This window comes from Papaver somniferum, chromosome 4 (genome assembly GCF_003573695.1).
Source record: "Papaver somniferum cultivar HN1 chromosome 4, ASM357369v1, whole genome shotgun sequence".
Lineage (NCBI taxonomy): Eukaryota > Viridiplantae > Streptophyta > Magnoliopsida > Ranunculales > Papaveraceae > Papaver > Papaver somniferum.
Genome location: NC_039361.1, coordinates 16991589 through 17000360, shown reverse-complemented (window position 1 = coordinate 17000360; position 8772 = coordinate 16991589). Strand labels below are relative to the sequence as shown.

General features: G+C 35.1%; 1 long non-coding RNA gene and 1 other non-coding gene across 3 annotated transcripts; both read right to left on the bottom strand.

The window, feature by feature from the left end:
- Positions 1 to 5032: 5032 nt before the first annotated feature.
- On the bottom strand, positions 5033 to 6586 carry LOC113273567. Of its 2 annotated transcripts, none has more exons than XR_003322484.1 (3): positions 6533 to 6586; positions 6223 to 6423; positions 5033 to 5160 (listed from the first exon to the last, which is right to left on the bottom strand). It is a non-coding gene; the product is annotated as an uncharacterized LOC113273567 (long non-coding RNA). The 2 variants fall into 2 exon arrangements; XR_003322485.1 differs by having other exon boundaries at positions 5033 to 5153.
- LOC113276942 lies at positions 5854 to 5936 on the bottom strand. Its single transcript, XR_003324726.1, has one exon. It is a non-coding gene; the product is annotated as a small nucleolar RNA U36a (small nucleolar RNA).
- Positions 6587 to 8772: the final 2186 nt, after the last annotated feature.

Sequence of the window (8772 nt, the reverse complement as noted above, 5' to 3'; positions counted from 1 at the left end):
CATGCATACAATTACCTAATGTGTACTATGTTCACATGTACCACATCTTCGACTGCATATATATTCAATAAACAAATCAAATTTCAGGTTGGAAGATTCCAATTCCCGAATAATATTTATGTCATATCCGAATCGTCTGATTTTTCGATATTAAATTTGTTTACTTCCTACGAACCTATTATATAGGCGGAGTATTGGATTTTCTTAGTTCCACTAAATAGGCGGAATTCTAATTTCAAGATGGTTTTTGACATACATATCCCTACTTATGTCGTATGGGAAATTGTATTGAAAATAAGACAAAGGGTAAAAACAGGAAAAAATATGAAAATTTATAAAAAAAACCATGTAATCTTTTAAGAACGCGCAATTGGGGGATATCAAAACTAATTGGGGGATAGAGGAAAAAGACAAAAATTGGATCCAAATATCAAATCGGGGTCACCCCTTATCTAATTATTTTTTTAATTCCTAATCTACCCCTCACTAATTAGGTTTAATGGTTAATTAGAATTAGTAAAATCTTAAGATTTTTTGTTAAATGATTAGTGTGTACTTTTATTTGAATTTGGGTGAGTGAGGTGAGAGTAGAAGGAGGGAAAAAATATTTGAGAGGGAACTTTTTTGGTGAAAATGGAGGATGATTGTGAAGAGAGAATTGCTGCTAAGAGGTTGAAAATTTGATCTTTTTTCCCCTTTGAATCCACCATTTTTGCAGCTGAAAAATCTCGGTGCCGGCATGAACGTGGTATGAATACCATGCCGGTATGGATGCTTCCGGCATGGTATTCAAACCACGTCCATGTCGGCATCGAGCTTATCCCCCATTCTGAAATTGAATTTGGCATAGTATTCAACCAAAAAACTATGCCGGCACGCCATCCATGAGGGGCAGGGGGGCGCGTAGCCCCTCCCGCCTGGTTTTCAGTCAACTTCCTGCACAATAAGTTGATTTTCAAGCATGCCGGTACTGCTACCGGCATGGTATAATGCTTAATTTTCTATGTCGACACATGATATAAAGTATCCAGAAACTTGTTTTTTTTCACTTGAATACCGGCATTGATAGATTTCTATCGAGCATGTCGGCATTAAGTTACGGCGTTGAATGTTAGTTACCAAGCATGTCGGTACCATTTTCCGGCATGGTCTTCATCACTTCCGACAATGTAAAAAATTAATATTTCCGGCATGGTATTCATCACTACCGGCATGGTCTTCATCACTTCCGGCATGATCTTCATCTATACCGGCATGGTCTTCATCACTTCCGGCATGGTCTTCATCATTTCCGACATGGTCTTCATCACTTCCGGCATGGTCTTCATCACTTCCAAATGTTAAAAAAAAATCGTTTTCAAAGTGAGGAGCCGACAGAGAAGAAGAAGAGAATTTGAAAGGGAGTGGGGAAAATCTAGGATTTGAAAGGGAGTGGGAAATATTTAGGTTTCAAAGCCCTAACCTTAAAAGAGATTAATAAGAGGTGAAGATGGAAATGGGGGATATGTGTTTGTTTTTTGATTTTAAGTTTTTTAATTTTTATTTTGAGGGAAGGTTGTTTTAGTATTTTCGCCCCAAAAAACACCCCTTAGCAGACACCTTTGGTTGGGGGAAGTAATTCATATCCCCCAATTAGTTTTGATATCCCCAAATCGCGCGTTCTTTTTTAATCTAAGAGATTTCATATTCTCCACCTATATATTAGGGACGGAGGGAGTATATTACAGGTTATCCAACATGTTTTGTGCAATAATTAGATCATCGTATATAGAGGTGTAAATTGGGATGTGCCAGCACGAGCACAACCCAGCCCAGCACGCTAAAATCTGAGCGCAGCCCAGCACGTGATTTAGCCCAACACAGCCCAACACGTTAGTTTCGTGAACTGTGCTGGGTTAGCCTAATCGGCACAGTAGCACAACACGCATCACGGATAAGCACGTGGCCCAAACACATCACGTTAAGAAAGCACGTAATAGCATGCATAATACACCATATAACAAGGCATAATACATCACATTTTGTGTATATTTCACAAAAGAGTCACGATTCTAGCTTATTTTTGACATTTTATGCTGAGTTGTTTTTGTAACAACACATGTCAACAACCAAAAAATCCCGCGCCATCTCTCACTACACGTCGAGAGTTGCGGTAACCTCCCCTCTCATTGGCCGGTGAACAAAACCCTCGCTCCTGATTCGCTGAAAAGCAACTTATACCCCCTATATTTCGTGGTCGTTAATTTTTAATAAGATTGATACGATCTGACGCTCCAAATCAAGTGATAGCTTATCAAATTCTTACACGCGTTTACATGATTTTAATAAAATCTAAGCCTTCGGATTGGCTAAAAAATGAGCGTATAATTTAGGATAGAAAACGAAAAAAAAAATCGGTAAAAAACGAAAATGTCCATATAAAAAAATAAAAAATAAAGTATTTTAGGAAAACAGAATCTTTAGATTAATAATTTGGTGTATTACCTAAATTACTGAATAACATAGATTATTTGCTTTTTAAGTTATTTTTATGTTTTATATGGAAATCTCATGATATTGATGCATAGAAATCTTTCATCCCTCTCTGCCCGTATTAATGTTTTTTTAGGTATGTTCACGTTTTTAAGTATAAGTATGTGGAATAATTACAGTAAGATTTATTTAAGTTCTTATTGAATTGCATGGTAAAAATTTGGGGAAAAAATTCGAGTATGTATGCGATTCATTAAAGTTCTTATCCCAAATTTACATATTGAGTATTAAATATTCCCAGAATTATAACCAAGAATTTCCATGTATAAAATTTACCATATATTGTTGTTGCTGGAAAATTGTATATAGAGAGAGGAAATTTAATTCACTAACTATTTGTTCGGTTCAAGTTTTTCAAACCTCAGGAATTGGATTACAGGGTAATCCAACTCCTAGAATTGGATTCCAAGAAAAGGATTACATGGTAAAACAAAATCTGTTTGGTTGGGATAATTGGATTCCATTGTAATTCAAATCTATTATTTACTTAAATATCCTTGAAACTTCTAATAAAGCTAAAACTCAAAAATTTAAGAATTCAAAATTTCAAAACAAATTTGAACCGTGGATGACTATTGTTCCACTTGTGTATGAAGAGTTAAATTTCAAAACAAATTTCAAAACAAATTTGAACCTAGATTTGTCATCAAGAGGTCTTGCCATCTTCTGAAGCTTCTTTTTTTCACTACTACTTGAGTATTCTATTCTTCACATAGTGAGCCCTCTTCCCTTCTTCCATCCCGAAAAACATTTTGGTCTTCGTAGATGAATCAAGTATAATCGAAGCAGCATCTATCACATCATCATCAGTAAGACCATCAATCTTCTGTAGCTCCTCAAACAACTGTTTGTTGGTGTCTGATTCTTGGGCCAATGTACTACGAATTGCTTCAAAATGTGAAAGAGTGCCTGATACAAACTTGCTGAAAGAATTAGCCATCAGATTAAGACCATTCGAATCACCACTTGATTCACCAGATACAACATCCAAAGAAGATGATCTAACCCTCTTCCTCCTCCTACCTTTATCATTACTGTTATTGGCTTCGTCCACTGATCCAGATTGGTTACTTTGTTCTTGTTCAGTTTCCTGTTTTGTTTCGTTCTCCCTTTCTTGCTCATCTTCTTTATCTATCTCTTCCAACTCTTCAGCTAAAGAAGCAGCTCCTTTACCATTTGCTCTATCTTCAACAAATATTTCAACCAATGCGTCCAAATGAGGAAAAACTTTCCCATACACTCCCTTTATACTTGGATGAGACTGCAAAATCCACAAATTGGGTATCAGTGCAGTTAAAATAAACAGTGCACTGAGAATCAGTGCAGTAACAGTGCAGTTAAAATAAACAGTGCACTGAGTATCAGTGCAATAACAGTGCAGTAATCTGAGAGTTGCAGACCTAGAACTAAAGATATTAGACCAATGCCTGCGACTTAATTCCATTTAGAAAGGTCAGAACACAATTAATAACACTTTATTCTAGTCTTGTCTATTTCAACACCCAAGTTTTAAATCATGTCATTCAATCCAGGATTTCTATGATTACCCATTTGATTAGGAACAGCACCAGTGGGAGAATTACAGCTTAAATCAAGAGGCGGAAGAGACTCTAAGCTAACAATAATTGTATGAATTAGGAACTGTTCCATTTGACTACCAGCCAATAATACACAAGCAAAACACTATTTTAAGTAAAGCTGAAGAATGCAGAACAATCACAAGAAATCAGATTAGGTCACAAGTGAATGGAGCTGAAACCAGATAAGAGGATTACCCATTTCAGATCCGATTGAGGACTACTCATCATGTAATATAAACAGGACAAAATCACCAAATGCAATTTTTTACCAAAATGATAATCCCAAATCACAGAGATACATCAAGATATACCAAACCCATAATAATTCAAATGTAAACACCTCAGTACACATTCTCTCTCTCTCATAAGGCAAAAAAGAGGTGGCAATTAATCTGCATCAACGATTGGCAACTGCAGTTCTAAGTATTGTTAAGAGTCCTTTTTCTAAATTAACCAAAATAATTCAAGTTTGTCGTGACAAGAACGTGAGCATTCCTAATTGTCTCTGCTAACTTTATGGAACTACATGTTATGCATCAGGTGTAACATAAGAAGGTAATCACATATTAGAAGGTAACAACAACCCACAAATGCAAAGAGCAAAGGGGGTGGAGATACTAAACAACATGTTCAATTCCAAATACAGCCAACAAGGACCCATCCTAACCTAAGTTACCAAACCATGTGGAACCAATGCATGGAAGATTATGGTGTTCATTGTCAAAACAGGGTACAAAATAAATTACACAAGAATCTATTAGACACTGAAGATGCTCATTAGAGGAGAAATTAGAGACACAGCTAATTAAATAGAAAGGAATATATTAGACACTGAAGATGTTAATAGTTCATTAGTGATATTCATGACATATAAGATTAAAAAGGTTATAATATTTCATTTGAGACAATCTCATACCTTAAAGCAGTTCCATCTCTGGTCAACAGAACTTGTAGAGACTGCTACCGGTTCTTTTAACAACTCTCCTTGAAGCCTAATAACTCCTTTCAACACCGTGTTCACATGTCTACTAATCGTATCTCCTGATCGCTTGAATTGAAAACCCACAACTCTATTCTTATGGTGATGCGCAATTACATATAAAAATATCGCCACCATTTCTTCGACATCACAATTCCTATTATCTTCTAGTCCACTAACAGTGCGCAACTTATGACAAAGAATTCTAAAAGTGCGTCTATCGAGACGAAGTTGGGATTTACATTTGGTGTCACTTTTGTATACCAAATCTTCCATCACCCACAATCGTACCATAGTTAATTCAAAACGATCATTAGCTCTTAACACACAGCTTTGATGACGCAAGACATATGAATAGAAATAAATGTAAAATAAAGTTACATCATCCATCGTTGTTCGGATATTGTCTGTCATCATTTCAAGTTTTCTTTTTTTTGTCAAGACTAGAGGTGCCATACTGGAAGTGGGTCTGAATTTGAAAAGGATAAGAACAAAATGGTCAACCATACATGACTATACATACACGGATGATAAAACAGTAAACAATCATACAGCCACAGGGTGTCTCAAGTCAAATATCATTTGAAGGACATGTTATCAAACTTATGTTAACAATCATACAGTCACAGGGTTTCAACAGACCATTATCTAAGGCTCTGAAACACCACAGAATTAAGAAAAATAAAAGCATTACAGGCCAAATCATTATGAAAACATGTACTCATAATCTAACACAAATTTAGATTCAATAACTATAAATAATGGATCATATCAAGAAATTCAACCATTTTTATTTAGCTTCACAGATAACTCTCAGAAGCGCGGGTATTTTGTAATCATAGCCAACTTTACGATCAAAGACTAAACATAAACATGTACTCATAATCTAACACAAATTTAGATTCAATAGTTAAAAGTGCAGCCAGAACTTTTAAAGGCAAAAACCAACGAAAAACTAAAGCTGTAATTAGATCAGTAAGTAAAAAAAAACATAACACAATCAAGAGACAGTTAAAAGATGATTTCATGGATTATATCATAAACCCAACATACACATGCATAAGCTAATTTTATCATAAAACTAAAAAATTACCGAAATCAATTTAAATGAAATTGGTGAACGAATTATACCTTGAAAGTTCTTATTAGTTGAATCAAAGGGAAACGCTGATAATACTGTAGTTGATTGAGTCGGGAGAAGAAGAAATAGGTACTGTTGAAAATGAAAGTTAGAGTTCTTGTGGAAGAAATTATTGTTCCTGAGTTGATGATCGATTATCACAAAGCCGAAAATCCAATTGAGATGATAATTGGTCTTTTAATCAATCATTCCTGCAACAAACTGAAAAGAAATCAAAACCCTAACAAAACGAGCAGTTAAAAAAAATGAAATTACATACAGATAGAGAAGAAAGAAAATACGAGAATTTAAAACCCTAACCTAATCATCGTATTTCTCCATCTCTCATTCTTCAGTGGTTTCTTTCTTCTTCTCTCTCGATCTCTTCTTCTCTCTGGATCTCAGATGGTTAGAAACTCTCGATATCTTCTTCTCTCTCGATCTCAGATCGAACGAAATGGTTAGAAACTCTCGATCTCTTCTTCTCTCTCGATCTCAGATGGTTAGAAAATCTCGATCTCTTCTTCTCTCTCGATCTCAGATCGATTTCAGTACCTATACGAATGGTTATTCAGTAAAATGAAAAAAGAAAACCAGATTTTCAGAGGGACAGATTCGTAATTTTCGCTCAATTCCCTTTGTTTTTTACGGAATCAAATTCCTTTCCACCCACCCACCAATGCAATAGAATAGAGCCCATAGGAGGGAATTGGATTCCTTAGCAATCCAATTCTAAATTTTTTTGGACTGTTCGGTTCAGGGGAATTGGGCCTATTCCCTTGGAATCCAATTACTGGGTTCCCAATTACCTGAAACGAACGGGCTATAAGTAAAGAACGATTAATTTTTATTTAGCTAGCTTTGGCCACCATTGTTATGGTGTGTATGTGTTTTTTTTTTTTTTTTTTTTTTAATAATGTTTCTGATTTGGGTTGTGATTGTGATTTAGGTTTTACAGCCGTCACTGGTGAAAGTGTTGAAAAATTATTAGCCGTTCGCGACTAAGGTGTTGAAAAAGGTTCTGGTGATCCTCTTAATATGATGATTTTGTTGGGTTTGATTCTTGATATTTGGGGTGTTTTTTAATTATCGAATTCCTCTGTACTGCTTACTGATAATCTAGATGTTCACACTTTAAGATTTTTTGCTGTACTAATTTGTAAATTAAATTTAGAATTAACCATAGAAATTTTGTCTGTAATTTTTGAGCAGCCATTAGGAGTTGGTTCTGATGAAACACTGAATGATGGGATGAGATGATTTTATTTTATAAAAGGTATAATGAATTTTCTCTTCCCATTTGTTTGGGGTATTATATCAGCATTACTCCATTTTTGTTCTTACTGTAATTAGTTTTTTGACAGTAAATCTTAGGAAATTGCTGAAAAGAAAAATATGGCTGTTACGAGCCTGCTTTGAAGGTTCAATATATTGCGAAGAATTGATGTAATCATATATGTAAACCAGGGTCTAGGAGAGACATATTTTTCCATGAAGATTTGGGTGACCACTAATTTTACTATTTTTTGTTTCCTTCCCGCATGCACTAATTAGTTGTAGTATGAACACTCTAATCTATTCTCACTCTATTGTTGGGTGCAATAATCAAAAACAAGGAAAAATCAAATAAGCAAATCGATTTGATGAAACGGACGAGCTCCCCATATCTCCGCAACAGCAACAAGGCAAAATTTTGGCAAAACAGAGTGAGTCACGTGTTCAACACGTTGCCCTTAAGACATTAGCGTCCGGCTACACTCAAGAGTGATGCTATACCCCTCACAGGACGGATATCTCCAGGATAAAACACCCTACTACACCTACTAATAGCATATGTAGTAGATGCTCAACTTGAGCTTGGCAACTCCGAAAAAACCATAAAGGAAAATATCGAACACTTGAGAAAACAATATAAAATGTTTTTTTTCTTTAGGGGTCCCTCCAAATATAGAGCAACCTCTTTCCCATAGATTTTATAAAAGTAGTGAATTTGTTTATATAATTGACAAATACAACTTAAGATGAAAAACTCCCCGATGTGGGAGTAAAAGGTTTATATTGTTTCTTAAAACTACTAAAAATTGGAAACTCCACAATGTGGGACTAATAAGTTTCATTCACAAAAGAAAACAATAAATTATAATTTTTATTAAAACTTTAAAAATTTATTTTTTATTAATCGTTTTCCAACAATCCCCCACATGAATGAAAACTCAATAAAACATGAAAACACAGATAGATCTTGGTAAATCAACATCCCAATCTCACGATCCAAACAGACTGATCGTGCAAGTGTTGAAATCATACTAGTCATTTCTACGTCCTCTCCCTCACACAAAAGTGTGTTGACCCCAGGGTCATACTATGGATTGCACAAATCATAATAGTATTGAGAGCTTTCATCTTTAGTTCTCACATGGTGAGACTATAGGTATCTTTCATCAAAGTGAAAAAGCATGAACTAGTGAACCCTTAGTGACCTTTAGGTCCTAAGTTCCAGTAATACCAAAACCATCAAAACGAAAATCACATAAAAAGCGCAGGAAATACCATTTTAGGAA